The sequence below is a fragment of the Mustelus asterias genome, unplaced genomic scaffold, assembly GCF_964213995.1.
Source record: "Mustelus asterias unplaced genomic scaffold, sMusAst1.hap1.1 HAP1_SCAFFOLD_2490, whole genome shotgun sequence".
NCBI classification, from domain to species: Eukaryota; Metazoa; Chordata; class Chondrichthyes; order Carcharhiniformes; family Triakidae; genus Mustelus; species Mustelus asterias.
This window is the reverse complement of record NW_027592435.1, coordinates 1-27,429: the sequence shown is the minus strand read 5'-3', so window position 1 is coordinate 27,429 and position 27,429 is coordinate 1. Positions and strand designations below refer to the sequence as shown.

Sequence of the window (27,429 nt, the reverse complement as noted above, 5' to 3'; positions counted from 1 at the left end):
TATGAAATCCTCGATAATGGGCTCGAGCAACTTCCCCAGTACTGACATTAGGCTCACTGATCTATAGTTCCCCGTTTTCTCTCTACCTCCCTTTTTGAATAGCTCTGATCCACTCTAACTCAACAACTGGGCAATATATGAATGCCTGGTTGTCTTAACTATCATTATTTTAACGTAGCTCACTGATAAACACAACTAATGAGCTATAAAATGTTACAGATAAATTTTATTACAAATGAGCATTCCACAAAAATAACTTTAAAATACAAGAACTTGGCTCCAGTCCAGTTTCAACATGGCTATGAAAAAATGCATTGTTTTTTTTAAAGTTAGCTGATAGTTATATGGGAACTCAATAAATACCCACTGCTGGGTCAAACTGTTCAAGCTGCATTGTCCTCAGCAAAATGTGTTTGCAAAACTGCTTAATTTCAAATGGAGAGAGACAGCAAAGAGCTGTGTATTATCGAAACATCAGCAGCAAGGGACATGCCGTGGCTTCAGTAGAAGCTAGGAACACAGTGTTAAATAATCCCGACCAAGATGGACATTTGATGCAATGACAAATGCATCAATGTCATTAATCAATATTAAAACGTCTGCCAGACACTTTCACGAAGACAATTCCTTTTTAAACGTCAAGAGGCTTTCTGCATCAATAAATTCAGTTCAATTGTGAGAAATAAAGTAGCTAATATATGAATTCTAACAAAGTAATTACAACAGGCTCATAATACAGGTGTGGTTCCTGAGAATCAATTTTGACACCAGTGTTCTGTGACAGGCTGGGAATATTTCAGATATGGGAGTTACTCTCAGGTTTTCAAGTGCAATAATAATTACCCAAAAAGGATGATGTTCTGATTGGTAAACATGCACCTCTTTGTGTTGATTGCAGTGATTTCTGATCCAGAGATAGGAACCTAAGCTATAAAACCATATCCTCACTTCACACACTGTGGGGCATTTAAGTCCAGTTCTTTTGGCTGGACTGTTGATTCCTGTGGGACTGGATTGGAGTGAAAGAACAGGGGTAATTGTAGAAGATGGAAATGAGTAAAAAAACAGAACAGAGCGTTCTGAAAAAGATTCACAAGAGGGCATGCGAGGGATTGGTTTAGTCTGTGTGGACCACAATGGACACAACATCACTTATTGAACGTTATGCAGTCTGCAAAGAAAATCAAGACCGAAGCTGAACCTTTCATTCAGACGTACTGACACCATAAATGTTCTGGAGCATCATTTATGATTGGTATTCTGGCTCTCGCTCGCAGGCTGAACCAGATTCTTGTGGAATCAAGAGTATATCCAGACTGTTCAAGGAGAGTGAAATAGCTGTCCTGTTATAGAATGGTTACACTATTGTCTAGAATGAGTGAAATAGCTGTCCTGTTATAGAATGGTTACACTGTTGTCTAGAATGAGTGAAATAGCTGTCCTGTTATAGAATGGTTACACTGTTGTCGAGGAGAATGAGTGAAATAGCTGTCCTGTTATAGAATGGTTACACTGTTGTCGAGGAGAATGAGTGAAATAGCTGTCCTGTTATAGAATGGTTACACTGTTGTCGAGGAGAATGAGTGAAATAGCTGTCCTGTTATAGAATGGTTACACTGTTGTCGAGGAGAATGAGTGAAATAGCTGTCCTGTTATAGAATGGTTACACTGTTGTCAAGGAGAATGAGTGAAATAGCTGTCCTGTTATAGAATGGTTACACTGTTGTCGAGGAGGAGGAGTGAAATAGCTGTTCTGTTATAGAATGGTTACACTGTTGTCGAGGAGGAGTGAAATAGCTGTCCTGTTATAGAATGGTTACACTGTTGTCAAGGAGAATGAGTGAAATAGCTGTCCTGTTATAGAATGGTTACACTGTTGTCAAGGAGAATGAGTGAAATAGCTGTTCTGTTATAGAATGGTTACACTGTTGTCGAGAAGGAGTGAAATAGCTGTCCTGTTATAGAATGGTTACACTGTTGTCTAGAATGAGTGAAATAGCTGTCCTGTTATAGAATGGTTACACTGTTGTCGAGAAGGAGTGAAATAGCTGTCCTGTTATAGAATGGTTACACTGTTGTCAAGGAGAATGAGTGAAATAGCTGTCCTGTTATAGAATGGTTACACTGTTGTCGAGGAGGAATGAAATAGCTGTTCTGTTATAGAATGGTTACACTGTTGTCGAGAAGGAGTGAAATAGCTGTCCTGTTATAGAATGGTTACACTGTTGTCGAGGAGGAATGAAATAGCTGTTCTGTTATAGAATGGTTACACTGTTGTCGAGAAGGAGTGAAATAGCTGTCCTGTTATAGAATGGTTACACTGTTGTCAAGGAGAATGAGTGAAATAGCTGTCCTGTTATAGAATGGTTACACTGTTGTCAAGGAGAATGAGTGAAATAGCTGTCCTGTTATAGAATGGTTACACTGTTGTCAAGGAGAATGAGTGAAATAGCTGTCCTGTTATAGAATGGTTACACTGTTGTCGAGGAGGAGTGAAATAGCTGTTCTGTTATAGAATGGTTACACTGTTGTCGAGAAGGAGTGAAATAGCTGTCCTGTTATAGAATGGTTACACTGTTGTCTAGAAGGAGTGAAATAGCTGTCCTGTTATAGAATGGTTACACTGTTGTCGAGGAGGAGGAGTGAAATAGCTGTCCTGTTATAGAATGGTTACACTGTTGTCGAGGAGAATGAGTGAAATAGCTGTCCTGTTATAGAATGGTTACACTGTTGTCAAGGAGAATGAGTGAAATAGCTGTCCTGTTATAGAATGGTTACACTGTTGTCGAGGAGAATGAGTGAAATAGCTGTCCTGTTATAGAATGGTTACACTGTTGTCGAGGAGAATGAGTGAAATAGCTGTCCTGTTATAGAATGGTTACACTGTTGTCGAGGAGAATGAGTGAAATAGCTGTCCTGTTATAGAATGGTTACACTGTTGTCGTTGAGAATGAGTGAAATAGCTGTCCTGTTATAGAATGGTTACACTGTTGTCAAGGAGAATGAGTGAAATAGCTGTTCTGTTATAGAATGGTTACACTGTTGAGGTGAATTCTGAACCCCCATCTTTCCGTCATTATTTACTTGAGAAAGCGGTTTTAAAATAAACACTTTTTTAAAAAAGACCATCGCAACTTTGATGTCAGTTCTTTTGTCAGACCCCTTTCCATCTTTATAGGATTTTAGTGATAGGTGTGCAAGGAGGACAGGCAGCAGGATAGACCCAACCTTCAGAGAGCTCTCAGACCGGTCAGTGATGAAGCAAGATCACGAGGAAAGGCGTGTGGGGTCACAGATAAATGAGACTTTCTAGTTCAAAATAAAAACATTTCATATATTGCCATGTGGTATAATAAATTCGATTGCAAGAATTACTGCCGAGGCAAACTGGAAGACAGGCAAAGGACTGCACCAAATGAGCGATTCATTTTTATTCTCTCTCAGGAATCAGATGTCAGTGACAAGCCCTGAAATGTATTGCCCATCTCTAGTTATACTGACCGAGTGCCTTGCTTAGCCACATCACGGGTTGTATGCAACAACCACATTGCTGAGGGACTGGAGTCACACACAGGCTGTGGCTGGGTGAGGACGGCAGATTTCCTTTCCTCAAAAGACAGCAGTGAACCAGTTGTTAAGACAATATGACAACTCGTGGTTATCTGCACTGTATGCCCAGTCCAGTAACACGACATTACTGTATCTGCTTGTCAGAAGACTGAATCATGGGGCTCCCTTTGGATTAGCATTCATATAAAAAAATTTTTTTATCTACAAACACATGACAGATGACCAAAGACATGATGGATGGATGGCCATTGAGCTTGCCACCAAACTAAGAATAGTGGGTCTCGGAGCTTTGAGCAGACAAGTGACAGATGCAGTTAAAATTCATTAGAAATGAAGTAATACATTAAGGGAATGATGAGGGAGGGTGAGGAAGAATTCAAAATGACAAATCCTGAAATGTGGGAAGAAAGTCAAAAAAGGCATTGGAGAGGCTGGTGGGGTTTTGGATTTAATATTGGATGGGGGAGTGGTGGTTGTGGCAAAGTGACAAAACAATGGTTAGGTCACATCTGGATGCACAGTTATGGGTTCCTCCATCTGGTGGTAGGGGGTGGCCTCGCAAGTGCGACGCAGGATGATACAGGGATGGGGGGGGAGGGGGGGTTCTAAGTTATTCGGAAAGGTTAGAACAACTCTCTTGAGGGAGAGAGAATTTGATATTCTAAAATGATTCAATAATAGATGTGGTAAACATAGGTTTACTTCCACTGCTGGCAAAAGATAGAATCTCAAGTCAAACACGAGATACATAAAGGAAATCAGGAAAAATATTTTGATGCAGTAATTAGAATTCAGTGATTGATGGTAAACTAAATGCTGCATTCAAATAGTGATCAAATTATAACTTAACTTAAACAGGTCGGGAGAGAGAAGAAATAGGGATCTGTTCAGAGAGAAAACAGGAAAATTGAACGTATAAAATGGTGGTGTAGTGGTAATGGTACCCGACTAGCAGTCCGAAAACCCAGGCTAATGCTCATGGGTTCAAATCCCACCATGGCAGCTGTTGGAATTGAAATTCAATTCATAAATCTGGAATTAAAAGCTCGTCTCAGTCATGGTGACCATGAAACCATTGTGGATTGGTTAAAAACCCATCTGTTCTTTTGGGAAGGAAGTAGATTTAACTTCAGGGGCGGGAGATTTATAGGGGATTTGAGGAACAACCTTTTCACCCAGAGGGTGGTGGGAATCTGGAACTCACTGCCAGAAAGGGTGGCAAAGGCAGGAACCTCACAACATTGAAATAAGCATTTGAAACACCAGAACATAAAAGGCTACGGACCAAATGCTGGAAAATGGGAGTGGAATAAAACCACAGAATCCCTACAATGCAGAAAGAGGCCATTTGGCCCATCAAGTCTGCACCAGCTCTCCGAAAAAGTATCCCAACCAGGCCCTCCTCACTGCCCTAATCCTGTAACCCCCACGTATTTACCATGGCTATCCGATCCAATCTACGCATCTTTTGGACACTAAGGGACAATTTAGCATGGCCAATCCACCTAACCTGCAAATCTTTGGACTGTGGGAGGAAACCCACACAGACGTGCAAGCATGCAAAGGAGAATGTGCAAATTGACAGTTACCCAAGGCTGGAATCGAACCCGGGTTCCTGGTTCAGTGAAGTGCTAACCACTGTGCCACCATGCCACCCTAAACTGAACAGAGGACAAGGATACATGAAAATAGATGGCAAACACAGACACGATGGGCCAAAGGGAGGATGTTTCCATTAGTAGGAGAGACTAGGATCCAAGGGCAGAGCCTCAGAGTAAAGGGACGACCCTTTAGAACCAAGATGAGGAATTTCTTCAGCCAGAGAGTGGTGAATCTATGGAATTATTTGCCAAAGAAGGCCGTGGAGGCCAGGTCATTGAGTATATTTAAGACAGAAACCGATAGGTTCTTGATTGGCAAGGCGATCAAAGGTTACGGGGAAAAGGCTGAAGAATGGGATTGGGAAACTTATCAGCCACGGTTGAATGGTGGAGCAGACCCGATTGGCCTCTTTCTGTGCTATAAAATTCTGACTATGAAATCTGCCGTCCTTACCCGGTCTGGCCTACATGTGACTCCAGACCCACAGCAATGTGGTTGAATCTTAACTGCCCTCTGAAATGGCTGAGCAGTTCAAGGGATTAACGACACCCACATCCCATGACAGAATAAATGAAAAAAAAATTAACTACAAAGTAGTTTCTAAATTGAGTTGCTGTTAACACAGGAACTATCAGGCAAAATTTAACCTCTGGAATGATTCACTCCATGTCCCAGTTTCCCCGACAGGTTCTGATGGGGGAGGGGCTAAGAAATGACATCATCATCTGCAATAGCAGGGTAAAGCTGTCCCACAGAATAAATGGTTAGAGGCAAAGGGAAAATCTGAGCATGCTAGAAGTGCCCCTCCGGTCTGTCAGTGTGTGAAAGGGTGAAATCCTGACTTAACAAGTGGGATGGAGCTCTTCGACCAGAGAAGAGAGGATCCAGTTTACACTGTTGCTGGCCGTGGCTCAGTGGATCACTCTCGCCTCCAAGTCAGATGGTCATGGGAGCATGCCTCATTTCAGAGACTAAAGCGTGTAAATCCAGGCTGACACAGACTTCCACGTGAGATGATAAACTGAGGCTCCACCTGCCTTCTCAGGCAGATACGAATTCCCATTCCAAATAAAATGAGTTCTCCCTCATGTCCTGGCCAACATTCAGCCAATGCCATATAAAAATAAATTTGTCCAATCATCCATCCGCTGTTTGTGGGACCTTACAAACTTGTCCTGGCAAACTCCACCAAAATACTTTTCAATATTGTCATGTGATAAAGGCTATCCAAACAAGAGTCTTTCTTCATTGACGGTTGAGGGACAGCAAAGAGGTGAAAATGTACATTCAACACAAACATTGAAGCTTCAAATCTGAGGCTTTTTTGCACCATGTTGACACAAACCCTGGGTACTTCCTTCCAATGCCTCAGGCCAGGATGCATGCTGATAGATTACAAGGAATCCTTTGAACAAGAAACGGATGCTCACAGTCCAGGCTTGCTGCTAACATTAGGCTTCCTCCTACTTAACTGGTGGGAGCTTCTCAATTTCTTTGAGTGGAAGGCGGTTTCAAGGACACATCCATGAAGTATCAGAGCCTTTACTGAAATGAAATGAACTGAAAGAAGAGAAGGAAATGGGAAGAATTAACCAGACCAGGCTGAGAGGTGGGAGAGTGTGGAAGAAACAGTGCCATTAAAAAATCCCAACTGGCTTTCACAAAGAAAGCTAAATCAACCACCAAGGATGTAACAGGGACTGTGTCATGCTCATTGCTTCCACAGTAAGTTTAGAAATCACAAATAGACTTGAACCTCAGATACATTAAAAAGGGAATAAATACTTCTGTGACTATTTGTTTTTGGGAGGAGAATTAGGGATAGGCAATAAATGTTGATCTTGCCAGTGACTCTCACATCCCAAGAGCAAATGAAAACGTATTCATTCCCTCCGATTTCTAACCATTCAGCAAGATCCACCAGTGACAACCTTGGCTTGGAGGGCAGCACCTTCTGGGAGTCAGGAGGTGTGAAACCCCACTCCAGAGACTGGAGCACTACATCTAGGCTGACACAGTCGATGGTGCTGGGCGAAATGCTGAACCATCTCAGGCAGGTGTAAAGACAGTGCTCTGGGATCTCTCAAGAATAGGGCAGTTTGCTCCAGTGTCCTGGCCAATTACTTCTCTTATAACCAATGTGATTAACATAGATACAAATGCAAAATACTACAGGTGTGAAATAAAGGCAGAAAATGCTGCGACTATTCACCAGATCAGGCACCATCTGTGGACCAGTGACCTTTCAACAGGAAACATTAACTCTGTTTCCCCTCTCCTTTGATGCTGCCAAACCTGATGATTCTAAATTCTCTAAAATGGATTATCTTCTGATAAATTAGCTGCTGTGTTCCCCAAATTAGTGACTGCGCTTCAGAAAGTACTTAATTCATTGTAAAGTGCTCCAGAGACTATAAGATGGTGGTTTAGGAATACAGTCCTTTTTTCTTTTACTTTATGCAAGTTGACGCATGCTTACGGGAAAAATGTAAATGTCCAATGACTCCCTAGTTAGGACATGAGGGGGAGTTGCCATGAAGTGCAAACTGAATTCTGGAGCAGGGCGCTTCCAGAGGGTGAATTACCTCCTAACCAGCCTCAGTAACTATCATGGAAAATCAGAGTGAAAGGCAGAGATGTTCTGTCCATCCTCCAGTGAAGCTGCTCGGGAGATCCACACTAACTTTCCTGATCATTCCTGAAGGTTGGTGCTGTTATCCTGAGAGCAGGACAGTGACTTAGGGATTAGCAGACAAGCAGAGGCCAAGCCCCCTCTAATTTGCCTCCACCGGTGGGTGCATGATACAGGAATGGGGGAATTGTTGAAGGATCATGGCATCAGCCTCTAAATCGATTAGTCTACAACAGACCGAGGTGAAGAAAACCCCCTGTGGTGGAGAGACTTGGGAACCAAAAGGCCCCCCCCCCCCCCCCCCCCCCCCAGCATTTTCACAAAATGACCTTCTGAAAGAAAACTCATCTACATTTGAATAAATCAATAACGTCTGCTTCCCTCCAGGAAGTCTGTTCCATCGACTGGCCACTCACCCACTGAAACAACCCTTCCCCAGATAGCATTTGAAATTTACACCCAGTGCTTGGATTCTGGGTCAGGTGATATAGCTGTCACGGTCCATATGATCTAGTCGCCGGGATTTCTGCACAGTGTGTGTGTGTTCTGGTGCTAGCAAGTGAATAGCCCACACTGTAACAGCTATCCAAAACACCACTTGCTCACCTACTGAGGATCAAAGAGGATGTGGATACAGGATGTTGATGGGGTGCCATCGGCATCACAATCTCTGATATTGTGCATCACAATATACAGACTGGCCATGTGACCTCCTGGGAGAGGTGTCCAAGCCAATTTGGGGGGGGGGGGGGGGGCGGGGGGGAGTATGACCATTTGGGAAATTACTCTACAGCCTCATTAGGGTGAATGAAACTAGGCCGGGGCTTTATATTTTCCCTCTGCTTGTTTAAGGGCTGCAGACTCTACCCCAGTTCAGAGGGCAATGTCAGATCTGGCAGGCCAACATTCTATCCTTCACCACGTTCCCGCACAGCTCCTTGCCCACAACCTCTCACACTTTCACCTGAGAGAAGAGAGTGTGATCTGTATTACACAAAGTCCAGGCGCATAAACTTTGTCAATGTGGTCACTGGGGTCTGCGACTCCAAGCCCCTCACATCTGGCAGCACCGTCATCTTGGCCCGACGGTTTTGTGAAGCCTCACTCTGACAGGGGTCTTCCCCTACCTTATATCTGTCGATTGGATCTTCCTGCTGTGCTTGCTGCTCCCTCATCGTTTGGTATTCCTTCTCATATTTTTTCAGTTTCTTTGTTGGCACCTGGAGAGATTGGAAGGAGAAAGGGCTGTTAGTGGAAACTGAACAACACTCGATGTCTCCACTTCTGGAGAATGTCTATGCCAAGCTCAGCCTGCAGGTGTCACTGTTACTGCAGGATGCTGCTAGCCCGATTCGGTCTGTCCCATCCATCACAGTAAGAAGTCTCACAACGCCAGGTTAAAGTCCAACAGGTTTATTTGGCAGCACAAGCTTTTGGAGCGCTGCTCCTTCAGCAGGTGAGTGAGGACGTGTGTTCACAAATAGGGCATATACAGACACAAACTCAATTTATAAGATAATGGTTGGAATGCAAGTCTTTACAGGTAACCAAGTCTTAAAGGTACAGACAATGTGAGTGGGGAGAGGGCCATCCATCGCAGGCCATAGACAACAGTGAGGGAGCTTTCTCATCCACAGTGAGAAGGGCAGATCTCTTCTTAGCAGTAAACAAACATAGGAATGGCTGCAGGCCATTCAGCCCCTCAATCCTGTTCCAATGTTCAATTAGATCACAGCTATTCTGTATTTTAACTCCATCTACCCACTAAAGTTTTGTAACCCGTAGAGCTAATCTTCTAATAAATTTTAAATTCATTTTACAGCAATTAGTGCCCATCCCTAACGGCCCTCCATTTCAAAGGGCATTTGAGAATCAATCACATGTAGGCCAGAGCAGGCAAGGACGGCAGATTTCCTTCCCTAAAGGACATCAGTGAACCAGATGGGTTTTTATAACAATCGACAATGATTTCATGGTCACCATTAGACTTTTAATTCCAGAGTTGAACCCGGGTCCCCAGAGCATTACCCTGGGCCTCTGGATTACTAGTCTAGTGACATACCACTATGCCACTGTCCCCCCTGAGTCAAGTAAATACAAGATGTAACTGGTCCTCTCAATTTAACCCATTTAGATGCAGCATGGTAAGATATGGGGATTGTATTTTTCTATATAAGGCACCAATCTGGTGCACTGTGCGCAGCTATGGTCATTAGAAGATTAATAAGAACATAAGAACCAAGAGCAAGAGTAGGCCATCTGGCCCCCTCAAGCCTGCTCCGCCATTCAATAAGATAATGTCTGATCTTTTTGTGGACTCAGCTCCGCTTACCCGCCCGCTCACCATTACCCTTAATTCCTTTACTATTCAAAAATCTATCTACCTTTGCCTTAAAAACATTCAACGAGGTAGCCCCAACTGCTTCACTGGGCAGGGAATTCCACAGATTCACAACCTCCTCAACACAGTCCTAAATTTGCTCCCCCTTATTTTGAGGCTGTGCCCGAGTTCTGGTTTCACCCGCCAGTGGAAACAACCTCCCTGCTTCTATTTCCTTCATAATTTTATATGTTTCTATAAGATCCCCCCTCATTCTTCTAAATTCCAATGAGTATAGTTTATTTAGTCTCTCCTCATAAGCCAACCCTCTCAACTCCGGAATCAACCTAGTGAATCTCCTCTGCATCCCCTCCAGTGCCAGTATATCCTTTCTCAAGTAAGGAGACCAAAACTGTACACAGTACTCCAGGTGTGGCCTCACCAGCACCTTATACGGATGCAACATAACCTCCCTGTTTTTAGACTTTATCCCTCTCGCAATGAAGGACAAAATACAATTTGCCGCCTTAATTACCTGCTGTACTGCAAACCAACTTTTTGTGATTCTTGCACAAGGACACCCAGGTCCCTCTGCACAGCAGCATGCTGCAGTTTTTTACCATTTAAATAATAATCCATTTTGCTGTTATTCCTACCAAAATGGCTGACCACACATTTACCAACATTGTACTCCATCTGTCAGACCCTTACCCATTCACTTAGACTATCTATATCCGTTTTCAGACCTTCAGTGTCCTCTGCACACTTTGCTCTATCACCTTAGTGATGTGCAGAGGACCACCTTAGTGTCATCTGCGAACTTTGACACACTACACTCGGTCCCCAACTCTAAATCATCTATGTAAATTGTAAACAATTGTGGCCCCAATACTGATCCCGAAGGCACACCACTAGTCACTGATCGCCAACCAGAAAAACACCCATTTCCCCCAACTCTTTGCGTTCTGTTAGTTAACCAATCCTCTGTCCATGCTATTACATTATCCGTAAAGCCATGCACCTTTATCTTATGCAACAGTCTTTTGTGCACCACCTTGTCAAATGCCTTCTGGAAATCCAGATACACCACATCCACCAGTTCCCCGTTGTCCACTGTGCTTGTAATGTCCTTAAAGAATTCTGCTAAATTAATTAATTATTGCCTTTCAGAGCGTGCAGGAGTGAAGAGAGATATTTCTGGCAGAAAGATTTAGGAAGTTGGGATCGTTTCCTTTGGTTAAGAGATTTTGAGGTGGTCAAAAAGAAATTTTGAAAAACATTCCAAGAATTGATAGAGGGAAATGATCCAAACACTATGGAACACTAGATAAAAACGAAAAACAAAAAGCATAAAATGGCAGAAAGTTCTGGAAGCACTCAGCAGACCCGTCTATTGGTGGAAAAGAGTGGAGTTAGCCCTTCGAGTTCCAACAGAGGACTCCAACCTTTTGACCAACCCTTTCTCTAGTCTACACCCTCCTCCTAAGTGGTTGGCAGGGAGGTCTTCACCTGCTTTACCTTCCCTCCCTGGGCTCCTGGGGTGTGGGCTTGCAACTCTACCTACCTCACAGCCTCAGTCATTCATATACTTTGTGTATTGTAAATGTCTTCAATTCCTCTCTTTGAGCCTTCAATTATCTCACGAGAAGCATCACTCCAGCCATTCAACTCCTCAAGAGAGTAGAATCACAGCATCCCTACGTGCAGGAGGCCGCCATTTGGCCCATCGAGTCTGCATCGACCATCCCACCCAGGCCCTATCCCCATAACCCTATGCATTTACCCTAGTTTGTCCCCTTGACACTAAGGAGCAATTTTAGCATGACCAACCAACCTAACCTAACCAACGAAGGAAATCGGAGCACCCGGAGGAAACCCACGCAGACACAGGAAGAATGTGCAAACTCCACACAGACAGTGACCCAAGCCGGGAATCGAACCCGGGTCCCTGGCGCTGTGAGGCAGTTGTGCTAACCACTGTGCCACCGTGCCGCCCATGCAGAATAATTCACCCCTTTCGGAGGGTCTCCTGACCCTAACTATCAGCTTCTTGGAATAGACGGATTGAGCTGCTGAGTGTTTCTTGTACTTTCTGTTTCTGATTTCAAAGCTATAATGTGAGGAATAAATAATAACTTATTGAAGTATGATAGAATTGTGGGATAAAATGACCTGGGAAGCGGTCAGTGTAAGGTTAAGTGTGAGACATGCCTGTGAAGGAAAGACAGAGGAACAGACTTTCTACAGTGCCTCTCATGACCAGCGGATGGCTTTAAAGCATTTTGCAACAAAGAAGTACTTTTTGAAATGTACTCACTGTTGTAATGCAGGAGATGCCAAGTGGCAAGTTGTGCACAGCGAGATCCCACAAACTGCAGTGTGTTAATGAGCTGGTAATTCGATTTCTGTGAAATGTATCGCGAGATAAATGTTGATCAAGCATCTGAGGAGAGCTCCCCTGCTCTTCTTCAATGCTGGATCTTTTATATCCATCCAGGTCAGCATGGCTTAATGTATGGTTGTCCAACCTACTGCCTGCAGGTCACAATCCTGCCCACCATGCCTCTCTGAACACTTGCTCCGCAGGTCAGGTAAAGTATAGGTCAGATTCTGAAGGAGCTGGGTGTGTTGGGCAACAGTGAGTGAGCACTCGGGGACGAGGAGGGAGAGACATGTGCACACGCACTAATGATCATCTTTATTAATTTTATTTTGATTATCAATTTATTGCTTCAATTGTTGCTTTTCTTCCTACCTCAACTTTTTTTTTAAAAAATCATGTCTAACGCTGCACCAAACCTTATCTTTCCAAAGTTTTCTCACCTACTCGAGTGAGAAACGTGGCCAAAGTTGGATAAGCCTGGTTCAATGCCTTAACCGAGAGCTAGCATCCCCAAGTGTGCATGCAGCACTCCCTCTAAACTGAACTGGAAGTGTCAGCCCAGATTCTGTGTTCATGTTTCTGGAGTGGCACTCAAACCTACAACCTTCTGACTCAGTGCTACCAGCTGAGCCACAGTTAACATTGACAGAGATAAGATTGAGGCATATGATAAGGGGTGAAGTGGGCTGACCTCGGATTAAAGGGGTGGGCCCATTTGTACCCAACAGCCATGCCTTGTGTTGCAATTCTCTGTCCTCCCAGTGGTAACGTTCAACTGTATTGGCCAGTTCCAGTTATTGCAACAGTCTCTGGCTGCACCTGGCTTTCTACTAACTATTGAAAATAAACACATGAGTAACTAGTTTCAGAAAGAGAACCATGCTGTGACCTTTGTACATTGGAGCTGTAATATTCAGCTGTAATAGCAAAAAAGCAGCAGCTTTTTCTTTCAGTCAAGGAGAAAGATAGTGGACATGAAACCTCATTTGTGGCTGACCCAACCTTAACTTTCCTTAACCTTAAAAGAGCTCCACTCCAAAATGCTTGTGGGAAAATATCCTTAACCATGCAAGGGGATAATTAGTCAATCACAGCAACCAGGTCATTGGGGTTAGCTTCAATAACAATAAAAACAGCAAGAATTTGTACGATCCCCTCCCCTAACAGGATTCTCAGACTAAGGGTGCAGCTTTGATCCCCAAGCTAGTGGTGCTGACCAGGAGAGGGGCGATATTACTGGGTTTGGGGGGGGGGGGGCAGGGGGCAATGTAAATATTACCCAGGTGTGAAATGAGCCAGCGATTTCCACTCAGCTCTTTGGGGGAGTTCGGGCATGTCCTGGGGCGGGGGGGGGGGGGGGGGGGGGGGAGGCTTTAGGGCCACAGAACTAAGGATGAGGATGTCCCGGCAAGCTTGAAAGGGGGTCTTTAAGGAGATGGAATTGAGAGTGGCCGGGAGGGGGGTTTTATGTGAATGTCTGTTCAGGAAGGGGTGAGGAGTTGTGTGCGCAAGAGCACGAGTGCATGTGCGTGGGGGTATATACATATTTGCGCGTGGGTATGCACGGCTATATATGTGTATGTGTGCATGTGAGCACAGCTATGTATATGTGAGCACAGCTATGTATGTGTGTGTGTATATATATATATATATATACACACAATGTCTGAGCAGATGTGCTTGGCGATGGAAATACGTATGTGTGCACGTGAGCAAGTGTGCACAGCTGTGTATGTATGTGTATATACATGTATGAGTGGGTGCGCACTGCTGTGTATGTGCGAGAGTGGGTGAGCACAGATGTGGGGGTCTGTATGTGTGCACATGTATGCGTATTGCCATGTGAGCAAGTGTGCACGGCTTAGATGCACGAACAGTTGTACACGGCTGTGTGTATGTATGCACGTAAGCATGGCTACGTACGTATACATGTGTGCATGGCTGTGTATGTATGCTTGTGCATGGCTGTGTGTTTATGTGTACGTGTGCACACAAGGGCGGGTGTGCACGGCTGTGTGCACCTTTGTATGTGCGAGAGAGCGGGAATACACAGCTGTGTATGTATGTGTGCACATGCACAAGCGGATGTGTGCACGTGCATGCATGAGAGGGTGTGCATACCTCATTGCGTACATGTGCGAGAGAGTATGGGTGTGTACGTATGTGCATGCGAGCGGATGTGCACAGGTGAGGGTATGTATGTGCGCGCATGTGAGCAGGTGTGCACGTGTGGATGTACGTGTGTGAGAGCAAATGTGCATGGCTGTGTATGTATGTTTGTGCATGTGAGGATGTGTGCATGGCAGTGTGTGCACTCAAGAGTGAGTGTTTATGGCTGTGTGCTTGTGTGCGCGCGCGTGCACACACGAGCAAGCGGGAGTGCACAGCTGTGTGTAGGCGTGTGCGCACGCACGAGCGGGTGTGCATGGATGTATGTGTAAGCGTGTGAGCGGCTGTGCATATATGTGTGCGCACATGCAGGTGTGCATGGCTGGGAGTGTCTGTATGCGTGCCAAGGAGCAGCAAGGTTTGCCCGGGAGCAGGGTGGGTCTTTGAAGGAACAGCACACACACCAACGACAGGCCCAAGGAGGAAGCCTATAATGAAAGAACCTTACATATGGAATGATGTGATGGACACAGTCCTTTACTTGGTCCCATCAACTCCATTCACACCCCCACCCCAGCTCCTCGGCTGAAATGTCCCCTTTTTCTACCCAGAGTTGAAGATTGAAATCACTAGTGATGGGAAGATGGTTAATGGACATGATTGAGGGAGGAAAACTTTGAAGATATCACTTTCTCTTGGAAAATGTAGTCATATCTGTCCCATTACAGCTTCATGCACTGGACTTAGTTGGGAGCTAGAACAGTGGTAAAACCTCTATCTAATCATCATCATGTACAAACTTGCTATTAGGTTTGCCTACAAAACAAAGTGACAACACTTTCATTGGCTGAAAGGCACAAGATAAACATTTGTCTTTCTTTAGAACATAAGAACTAGGAGTAGGCAATTCAGCCCCTCAAACCTGCTCCTCTGTTCAACGTGACCATGGCTGATCCTGGCTCGGCCTCAACTCCACTTTCCTACCTGTTCTCCATAACCCTTCAACCCATTACTAATTAAAAATGTCTATCTCCTCCTTAAATTTACTCAATGTCCCGGCATCCACCGCATTCTGGGGTAATAAATTCCACAGACTCACAACCCTTTGAGAGAAGTAATTTCTCCTCATCTCTGTTTCAAATCTACTACCCCTTGTCCTAAAACTATAGTCTCTTGTTCTAGGTTGCCCCAAAAGAGGGGGCACCCTTTCTACGTCTATCCTGTCAATATCTTTTATCATCTATATACTTCAATTAGATCTCTCATTCTTTTGAACTTGTGAATAAAGGCCTAGCCTGTTCAATCTCTCTTTATAAAGGCAAACCCCTCATCCCTGAAATCAATCTAGTGAACTTCCTTGGAACTGCCTCTAATGCCACTACATCCATCCTCAAGTAAGGGGACCAAAGCTGTACACAGTATTCCAGGCACGGTCTCACCAATGCCTTGTATAGTTGCAGCAGCACTTCCTTACTTTTATACTCAATTCCTTTAGCTATAAATGTCAAACTTCCATTTGCTTTCCTTATTACCTGCTGTACCTGCATACCAGTTTTTTGCGACTCCTTCACAAGGGCACCCAGATCCCTCTGCACCGAAGCACCCCGAAGTCTTTCTCCATTTCGCTAATAAGTTGACTTTCCATTTTTCCAACCAAAATGGATAACCTCACGCTTATTCGTGTTGGACTTCCTTTGCTGTATTTTGGCCCACTTAGCTAACCAATCTATATCCCTTTGTAAATTTCTTATTTCCTCCTCACCTATTTTAGCGTCATCTGCAAATCTGGCTATAGTACCTTCCATCCCTGTGCCCAAGTCAATAACAAGTTTAACAACACCAGGTTAAAGTCCAACAGGTTTATTTGGTAGCAAAAGCCACACAAGCTTTCGAGGCTCTGAGCCCCTTCTTCAGGTGAGTGGGAATTCTGTTCACAAACAGAACTTATAAGACACAGACTCAATTTACATGAATAATGGTTGGAATGCGAATACTTACAACTAATCCAGTCTTTAAGAAACAAAACAATGGGAGTGGAGAGAGCATCAAGCACATAAATATTTCTGCTTTTTTCCTCCTGAGTCTTTATCATGCGATCCTAGAATCAGAATTTATGTCACACTATTTGTAACTCCCACAGTTGCGTGGACCTGCAGAGTTTCACTGGCTGTCTTGTCTGGAGACAATACACATCTTTTTAGCCTGTCTTGATGCTCTCTCCACTCCCATTGTTTTGTTTCTTAAAGACTGGATTAGTTGTAAGTATTCGCATTCCAACCATTATTCATGTAAATTGAGTCTGTGTCTTATAAGTTCTGTTTGTGAACAGAATTCCCACTCACCTGAAGAAGGGGCTCAGAGCCTCGAAAGCTTGTGTGGCTTTTGCTACCAAATAAACCTGTTGGACTTTAACCTGGTGTTGTTAAACTTCTTACTGTGTTTACCCCAGTCCAACGCCGGCATCTCCACATCTCCACACCAAGTCAATAATACAGATTGTTCAGTTGGGACCCCAAGGACCGAACCCTGTGGCACTCAGTTACATCTTGCCACCAGAAAAAGACCCATTTATCCCGACTCTCTGCCTTCTGTCAGTTAGCCAGTCTTCTATCCAAGCTAATAAATTACTCCTAACCCAATGTGATTTCGCCTTGCTGTATTAACCATCTGTGTGACACCTTGTCAAACAGGATCCCCATTATCCACTTCGCTTGTTACATCTTCAAAAGAACTCCAGCAAATTAGTCAAACATGATTTACTCATCAAAAAACCATGCTGACTCTGATGGATAGCGTTTTGACTTTCCAAATGTCCTGATATTATTTCCTTTATAATGGATTCTAACAATTTCCCAACAACAGATGTTAAACTAATTCGTCTACAGTTTCCTACTTTCTGCCTCCCTCCCTCTTTGAATAAGGGCGTTACATTAGCATTTTTATAATCCACAGGAACCTTTCCTGGATTCAGGTAATTTTGGATTATAACCAATGGATCCACTATCTCTGCTGCCACTTCCTTTATAACCTAGAATGTAGGCCATCAGGCCCTGCCTTTAATCCCATTAGTTTGTTGAGTACTATTTCTCTATTGATTATGATTGTTCTACATTCCTCTTACCTCTTTTCTCCAAGATGACTGATGGGGAATATCCAGCCTCTCACGATGTGCCATTATCACTAATGCTGCATCTAATCTTAGTGGTTTAACAGTGTCTCATTAGCACTTTGCCCTTAAGCCCCTAGCTAAAAAACACAGGAGCCTGCATATACATGTATGTACGAACACGCATACGTACACATACATCACATCAACACATGCACTCACAATCAAATCCATCAAGGATTTAAGGAATCAATTCCAGATGGATCACATTTCTCTGTGTTTGTAATGCTTTATAAACATCCAACAAACCCAATTCCTTGGAGCTATTCACAATATTCCCTTTCCCAGCACCCAGTCTGAAACAGAGCACTGATTTAGATGATTCAAAAAGCTGTTTGTTGCAAGGCATTTCACATATTCATATGCAGAGATAGAGAAACATACTAGCCAGGGAGTGTTAACTCACTGCCACTAATTAAAGACTCACCACTGAGCTATTCAGGGCAGAGGCTGAGTGACTCCATCACCACTGGGTGCTGTTCATTGTGAAACCCAGTTACCCACTCAGCTTTACTTTCCTGTTTCGATCCCTTGTTGGTGTTAAATGAGCTAAACCTCAGCTGGGGGTGGAATAAATTAGCAGGTGCCAGTCCGTTACCAAGTGAGTTTTGAAACAATTCAAGGAGAAAGACACAAACATAGAGTCATAGAGGTTTACAGCATGGAAACGGGCCCATCGGCCCAACTTGTCCGTGCTGCCCAGTTTTTAACCACTAAGCTAGTCCCAATTGCCCGCATTTGACCCATATCCCTCTATACCCATGTAACTGTCTAAATGCTTTTTAAAAGACAAAATTGTACCTGCCTCTACTACTAACGTGATGAAATAGACTATGTACGATCCCTACTTAGATTCATATATACTTCGGTGGGATTCAACAACATATACAGTGCCTTTAACAGCTACTGCACCAGTCCTCTCAGCACCATCCCCCCCCCACCCCCCAAATGCCAGCCCGCCCGCCACTGTCCAGATGCTATCTCCTCAGCCACTCCATGTGCCCTTCCCCCACTGTCCCAGGCACCCCACCCCCACCTCCCTCAGCCGCTGCCCCAGGAACCCCTCCCCAACTTCCTTCTATCATTGCCCCAGTCACCCCTCCCCATCTTGGTCTATCCCAGATGCCTCTCCTCTGGCACCTCTGCCCCAGGCACTGCTCACCTTCCATTATTTTGCCCAAGTCATCAATAATTTGTGAACCTGTAGACAATGCCTGGCCTAGCCTGCCCTCAAACTGCCCAAAGCTCCCTCCACCTCACCCCCTGCCAAGGCCTAAACGCGCACACAGTATGCGCCTAGGCAGGGGTTGCATGAGGTAAATCGAGTCACAAACATTCAGCAGATTTTTTGCTCTTTAATCCAAGGGCACTGAAGCTTACTATAGCAATCTTACTGCCTGGGATTCATTCGACACAGATCCCGCTCTGCATGACTCAGCAACTCATTACTGGGAGTCACTTACAAAACCTTTTTTTTTCCATTGCATCTTCTACAATTTCTGAAATTCGTGATTACACTTCGCCATAGCATATCCCATCTCAGTCCCATAGAACAATGAATACAAGTCTGCTTAGATGCTGCATCCATTCTCTGTCTTATCACAAAGAACAGACATATATTTAGATAGCTTCTTTCATAACCTCACAATGTCTCAAATATGTCAGAGTTAATGAAGTACTTTTGAAGGGTAGTCACTGTTGTAATGTAGGAAATGTGGCAACCAATGTGCAAACAACAGCCTCCCACAAACAGTAATGTGATAATGACCTACTTGTGTGTTTAATATATTTCAGATTTTAATTTTTGTTTTAGATAATAAAATATTTGAGGCGTTTGTTGAGGGCAATTATTGGCCAGGGCTATAGGGAGAATACCCCAGTTCTTTGAATCGTGGCGAGATTTTTTTTTACACCCACTGGAGGGACAGACCGTGTTCAAGAGACATCATATCCAACACTGCAGCATCCCCACAACACCCACCCCACACGAGGGGCAGCCTGGATTATATGCTCAAGTTCCTGCAGTGGACACAACATTTAGTCACATACAAGAGGGCAGAAGACCCACAGCTGGCGCCACTCCGCCAACAGCAGAGTTTGGAGGTGGAAGCAATACGTTTGAGGCTGAAGTCCATCATACTTCATGGTGATGTATACAATTATGAGGGGCATAGACAGTGGAGGGATCAATGCCAGGGGGGCACGGATTTAAGGTAAGGGGCAGGAGGGGATTGAGGAAAACCTTTTTCACCTCGAGGCTGGAACTCTGCCTGAAAAGGGTGGAGGAGGCAGAGGCCCTCATGCCATTTAAGTATTTAGATGTGCACTTGTGATGCCAAGGCATACAAAGCAATGGGCCAAACGCTGAAAAATGGGATTAGAATAGCTAGGTGGTTGATTTTGACTGATGCAGACATGATGGGCTGAAGGGCCTTTTCTGTGCTGTAGACCTCTATGATTTATGTGCGAGGTGGTGGGAATGTTGAGGCCATTTGAAGTCCTTGATTTAGGCCAAATTTGTGTAGTTCGAAGCCTTTTAATTGGATTTTCACCATAGAGAGACAACCATACTCAATGTTGAAGAGCATTTTGGGACTGTGGTATGCCATCCCTCCTCTGTTTCTCTACAGCGATCAATGCAGTTGGCCACTCCATCCTCTCTCTCACTGCTGAGCTCCCCGAGACTGCTCTCGCTGGGTTCAGTCAAGGCCACAGTATCTCCAGCAATGGCTCCTCTTTCCCTCATCTCCACAGTTGCCCAAAGACCTACCCTGGCATTCTGCTTTTTCCCAATTAGTCCCTACTCCTTGGTAAATCTTTTCTGACATTTTCGTCCTTTTCCTTTGAATCATATTTAAATGTTTTTAATTTGCACATCTTCTTAATAAAGAGAGACAGGACAATGAAAGATGTATTAAATCTAGGGGAACCAGAATGTGGAATTTCACAACTTAGAATGAGGAGTTATCTCATTACAGGTATGGGATAATGGTACTGGGCCAGCCATCATAACAAATAGGAGGCGGCCATTCCCGAGCCTGCTCCACCATTCAATTAATGCTGATTTTTAACTTCAACTACACTCTCTGGCCTATCCTCAATCCTTAGGTCCCTGCAGATGTCAAAACTATCGATATAGAGGTGGCACGGTGGTTAGCACTGCTGCCTCACAGTGCCAGGGTTCAATTCCTGGCTTGGGTCACTGTCTGTGTGGAGTTTGCATGTTCTCCCCGTGTCTGCGTCGATTTTCTCTGGGTGTTCCAGTTTCCTCCCACAGTCCAAAAATGTGCGGGTTAGGTGGATTGGCCATGGTAAATTGTCCCTTAGTGTCAGGGAGATTAGCTAGGGTAAATGCACGGGGTTATGGACATAGGGCCTGGGTGGGATTGTGGTCGGTGCAGACTCGATGGGCCGAATGGCCTCCTTCTGCACTGTAGTATTCTATGATTCTATGATATCAGCCTTGCATATACTCAATCACTGGGACACAAATTCCAAAGATTCACAACCATAGAAACATAGAAAATAGGAGCAGAAATAGGCCATTCGGCCCTTCGAGCCTGCTCTGCCATTCATTATGATTATGGCTGATCACCCAACTCAATAGCCTGATCTTGCCTTACCCCCATATCCTTTGATCCCATTCGCCCAAGAGCGATATCTAACTTCTTCTTGAAAATAGACAATTGTTTTGGCCTCAACTGTATTCTGTGGTAGAGACTCACCACTCTCTGGGTGAAGAAATTTCTCCTCATCTCAGTCCTAAAGAGTTTACTCTGTATCCTTAAACTATGACCCCTGGATCTGGACACCTCCACCATCAGGAACATCCTTCCTGCATCTACCTTGTCTAGTCCTGTTAGAATTTTATAGGTTCTGAGATCCCCCTTCATTCTTCTGAACTTCAGCGAATATAATCCTAACTGACACAATCGCTCCTCATACATCAGTCCTGCCATCCCAGAAATCAGTCTGGTAAAACTTTGCTCCCTCTATAGCAAGAGCATCCTTCCTCAGATAAGGAGACCAACTTTCATGAAATCAGCACCATCAAGACAACAACAACCTGCATTTATATAGCACCATCAACACAGTAAAACATCCCAGTGGGTTTCAAAGGATTGTAATCAAATTAAATTTAGCACCAAGCCATAAGGAGATATTAGGAGAGGTGACAAAAAGCTTGGTCAAAGGAGTAGGGTCCATGGAACTGTACCCCGGTGAGTGTCAGCACCATCAGGAGAGGAGGAGGGTGGGATCCATGGAACTGTACCTTAGATCCTGCCAGCATCTTCAAGTTAAGAAGGAAGCATGAAAGTTAAAAATTAATCCCCCAGTGTATTCAGTTGTTTTTATTTTCAAAATACATTCAGAGACTGGCAGGTGTGGCTGTTGGGAGTAAGGGCGGAGAGTGTAACAGGAATTAAGTCACCTGTTTACTACCTGACTAATTCAGCTGCTTAAGATTAAACTGTTATAATTGAACGCATACCATGCATTGTAGGGGAGAAAATAAACAGTAGGTCTTTCACAAGGACTTGTTGGTAACCTCAGGTTATCACTCGACTAACTCAGTTAAAAGGGGAACTTTGCAATACTTTAGGGGAGAGGGAGATCCTATTTATAATAGAAACAATAACAGAGTTATTTCAAATTTGTCTCTGGGTTGTAGCCATCACGCACAAAGTTGGCATTTACTGCCCATTTATAAAGAATTGCCATAAGGGACTTCCTAGGCCACGTTATCAATTTGTGCACACCAAGATCCCACAAACAGCAATCTGATAAACAACCTCATACTCTGCTTAACTATCGGTCAGGACACTGACGAGAACTCCCCTACTTTTCGTCGAAATGGTGGCACGGAATCTTTCCCAACCACCAGAGGTGACAGACTGCACCCTAGCTTAACGCTTTGTCTGAAGGACGGCACTCATAACCCCTATTTTATCTGGATCTCACCCTGCGTCATTGACCAAAACTGCATTTGCAAAGACCTACCATTGACTTGGGCTTCGTGGTTGCGACCATATTGGCCAAAGTGTCCTCTTCATCCATTTGACTAAAGACATGAGCATCGTAGGCTACTGTTATTGAAACTTCTTCCATCATTTTGACAGAAAAGTGTTGAATAAAAATAAATTAAATAAATAAAAGAAAACCTCCCTAAATGTAGGGAAAACTGTTAAGAGACTCAAGAGTCTGCACTGCATCCACTCTGGGCACAGAAACTAGTGGTGGTGAAAGCTGATTAAGATCGGTCTTCCTGGCTCACGAGTTATGCACCAGAGGCTCCATCACTAGTTGAATGCAGTCTCCCCATCGACAGGAACCGAACTGTCGAAGAGTCGGAGATTGATTTAACTATCTGCTCTCTCTCCCCACATTTGTGCTGAAGCCCCGATTCTTCATTCGCAATTCAGAATTCAGAAGATGAAAAGAGGTGGAGAGAGACGGGGGGAGCAGAAGTCAATGGAATGCCGCTTCATCTCTCGAGTCAAGCACGCCCGCTGAAAGGGAGATCCTCGACTGCAGCTTGCTGACCACTTCCTGCCAGAATTTAAAAGGGGGGGGGGGATGTTTGTTAGCACTGCCTGTTTGAGCTTTTGGTTCTTCTCGGTGCACCTTTCCTCAAAGGGCACTTAGATAGTCGAAGGAGACACCCTGTGGATTTGCATTTGAATAGCTTTCGAGGGCGGCAGCTGTGGAGACTGAGGTTTCAGTACACCCGCTTTTTTTTTACTCACTCTTACACAAACTCTTTGGGGCTCTTCAGAGCTGTTTACTTTTTTTTTAATAAAACAAAAACAGCAGCGCTGAATTGACCCAGGGCTACCTCGAAACAGATTTAACAAACTACTTCCTGGTGCCGATCTCTCCCACTGAAGGTGAATTATAGCTTTGAGGGTTTCCACTTGAATCCACCTGACCCGGTCTCTCAATCTCTCTCTCTCTCTCTCTCTCTCTCTCGAGTCCCGCAGAAGGAGAGGAGTAACAGGTTCTTCAGGTGAAGCAAGACGTCAGGAGGTTCTGGAACATTCGCTCACCACTTTTTATGATGTGGGCCACCTATTCATAGGAGCTGGGGGCCAGTTTCTCCACTCACTCTCTATGTCTCGGAGCTGGGTGCAGTTTGCACACAGCCAATGTGGATACCAGGAAGCAGCAGCAGCAGCAGCAGTCAAAAGCAAGCTTTCAGATGCTCCACATTCCTCACCAATTCACGTGCTTTCTTTTAAGGAGTGGCTTGTTTCAGTCCATCAGTTCCTGAGGGCAGGTTAATGAGCTGCACAAAGATGGGAGTGGCCCTACAAGCTCAATGCCACAGCAGTCACAGTCAAAAGAAATACTGCTCCTCAATGTAACTTAGATACAGTGAAACTCAGAGCGAAATGCAACCGACGTTAATTAGGCAACACTTACTATTGCATGAGGATTAGTCCACTTTACAGATTATCTAGGGGGCAGGGGTGGAAATAATTTTGTTCAATAATCTGCAGCGATTTAATAGTTCAGCACTGCTCAAAGGACTGAAAGAAAAGTAACGCTTGCATTAATTTAGCATCTTCCATGTTGTCAAGGCTTCCTAAAGTGCTTTACATCCAATGAAGTACTTGTGAAATGTAGTCACTGTTGCAATGTCAGAAACACATCTCAGTTTGTGCACAGCTACATCCCACAAACAGCAATGTGATAAATGACCAGATGGTGCATTTTAATGATGTTGGTTAATGGGGAAATGTTGGCCAGTACATCAGGGAGAATTTCCCCTGCGCTTTTCCACATAGTGCTATGGGATCCTTTACATCCACCTAGGAAGACAGGGCCTCAGTTTAATATTCCCTCTCAAGGAGAGCACCTCTGCCACTGCAGCAGTCCCTCAGTACTGCACACGAATGTCAGTAAGAAGTTTAACAACACCAGGTTAAAGTCCAACAGGTTTATTTGGTAGCAAAAGCCACACAAGCTTTCGGAGCTGCAAGCCCCTTCTTCAGGTGACCGGGGCTTGCAGCTCCGAAAGCTTGTGTGACTTTTGCTACCAAATAAACCTGTTGGACTTTAACCTGGCGTTGTTAAACTTCTTACTGCGTTTACCCCAGTCCAACGCCGGCATCTCCACATCACGAATGTCAGCCCAGATCTCTGGCATGGGACTCGGATCAGAGGTGAAGGCGCTTACCTGCTCAGCGAGGGTGAAGAATGAGAGGGGCACAGCACCTCCTTCTGCAGCGGGTATTCTAGGCAGCTGTTCTTTTCTAGCAGATCCTCAACCCACCAATTGTATCAGGATAAGAAGAATTTAGTATTAAGCTTTTGCATGAGGGGAAAATCTCCCCCTTGCCCCTCCCCCACATATTACTGACTGGGCATCCACGGGGAAGGAGCCAAAGGGTAAAGACAATACCTCAAACGCCTTGAGTCATGACATATAACAGCAACTCCACCTGCAGCTGTAACTTGCATTTGATGGGCTGAAAGGAAGATCCCCTCAATTTCACTCAGGGTTTAGATTTTTTCAGAATCTCTCCTGCCCGGCTATGTTGCTCAGACATTTCACATTCACCCCATCATGTCAGGACCTTGCTTCAACGTCCCACCTGCAGATTACACAGACAGTGCAGCACTTCCTCAATACTGCCCACAAACGTCAACCTTTTGCAAGTAATGCTTGAACCCATGACCTTCTGACTCAGAGGCAAGCGTGCAGCCCACACTGAACCCTGGCTGACATTAAGCACGTACCATGTGGTTAGATCCAGAATAAAGCTCCTTCTGTAACTGGTATAGAACAATTTAGATCCAGAATAAAGCTCCTTCTGTAACTGGTATAGAACAATTTAGATCCAGAATAAAGCTCCTTCTGTAACTGGTATAGAACAATTTAGATCCAGAATAAAGCTCCTTCTGTAACTGGTATAGAACAATTTAGATCCAGAATAAAAGGAACAATGGTGAAGTAAGCAACTTGGAACATTATCTCAATCCTTTCAAAATTCCAACCCATATACTTTAAGGTAGAATGGATTAAGTTTGATGATCCAATCTGATCACAGTAGCTCAAAATTTAATGCATTGTGATCTGAGGTAATATTGATCACAACTGAGATTAATAGTGGCAGGGGGGTGTGAATGTGATGGTGGTAGGTGACTGCAGAGTACTCGGCTGTACGGTCCCTGAAGCTCTACACACTGAGCTACTGAATGTTGGCAGTTGGGGAATTTCCCCAGCTACAAACCAGCCCAGAGGTTCAAGCGGATACTTACACTTTTGTCATCCCACAGCACATGTTGTTCTGGTACAAGATTAAAAAAGGTAAAGTCGCCATAGTCCCAGAAGACCAGCTGACTGGTGGTGATTTAACCTGACGATTGCCATGCCTCAGGGGAGGAACAAGGTTGAGAAGAATGAATAACCCTCAGCGGAACAAGACTTCAACCCATGCTGTTGGCGTCAGTCCACATCACTAACCAGGTGGCCAGCCAACCGAGCTAACCGACCCCTTTTGAGATAACCTCAACAGGAGACAGCATTCTAGGAAAGCTGATGATTGGAGCATTCCAGATCTGATCAGGGGCAAAATTCCAAAAGATGCTACATTTCAAAATACTACAGTGGCCACGAAAGTTATTATCAATGTTCAACCTGTATTGTCTTAAGTGCAAAATCAAAACCGCTCCAGGTCATTCACTTCACTGAAGCATGAGAATGCGGGTCTTGCATGAAGTATCCAGAAAACTAAAATCATAGAATCACACAGTGCAGAAGAGGCCCTTCAGCCCATCGAGTTCGCACCGACACATTAGAAACACCTGAACTCCCACCTAATTCCATAGCCCTGAATGTTATGATGTGCCAAGTGCTCATCCAGATACTTTCTAAAGGATGTGAGGCAACCCATCTCTAACACTCTCCCAGGCAGTGCATTCCAGACCGTCACCACCCTCTGGGGTAAAAAGATTTTTCCTCATATCCCCCCAAACCTCATACCTATGTCCCCTTGTGACTGACCCTTCAACCAAGGGGAGTAGCTGCTCCTTATCCACTCTGTCTATGTCTCTCATAATCTTGTACACCTCAATCAGGTCGCCCCTCAGTCTTCTCTGTTCCAAAGAAAACATACCAAGTTTATGCAACCTCGCTTCACAACTTAAATGTTCCATCCCAGGCAGCATCCTGGTGAATCTCTGCTGCACCCCCTGCAGTGCAATCACATCCTTCTGATAATGTGGCGACCAGAACTGCACACAGTACTCCAGCTGTGGCCTCACCAAAGTTCTATACAACTCCAACATGACTTCCCTGCTTTTGTAATCTATGCCTCAATTGATAAAGACAAGTGTCCCATATGTCTTCTTCACCACCCTCCTAACATGCCCTTCCGCTTTGAGATCTGTGGACAAACACACCAATGTCTATTTGTTCCACAGAACATCCTCGTGTCCTATCATTCATTGCGCACTTGGTCAAATTACTCCTTCCAAAGTACTCCTTATTACACTTTTCATGGTTAAATTCCATCTGCCACTTATCTGCCCATTTGACCATCCGTCTATGTCTTCTTGTAGCCCAAAACACTCTACTTCACTGTTAACCACCCATCCAATCTTCGTATCATCTGCAAACTTACTAATCCTACTCCCCACAT

General features: G+C 44.4%; 1 long non-coding RNA gene across 2 annotated transcripts; it reads right to left on the bottom strand.

Annotated features, from left to right (window-relative positions):
* Window positions 1-209: 209 nt before the first annotated feature.
* Window positions 210-23,606, bottom strand: LOC144489745 (uncharacterized). 2 transcript variants are annotated; one of them, XR_013497041.1, is made up of 4 exons: window positions 22,784-23,606; window positions 8,932-9,024; window positions 5,160-5,231; window positions 210-1,009 (listed from the first exon to the last, which is right to left on the bottom strand). It is a non-coding gene; the product is annotated as an uncharacterized LOC144489745 (long non-coding RNA). The 2 variants fall into 2 exon arrangements; XR_013497042.1 differs by lacking the exons at window positions 210-1,009; window positions 5,160-5,231 and adding an exon at window positions 5,242-6,732 and having other exon boundaries at window positions 22,784-23,605.
* Window positions 23,607-27,429: the final 3,823 nt, after the last annotated feature.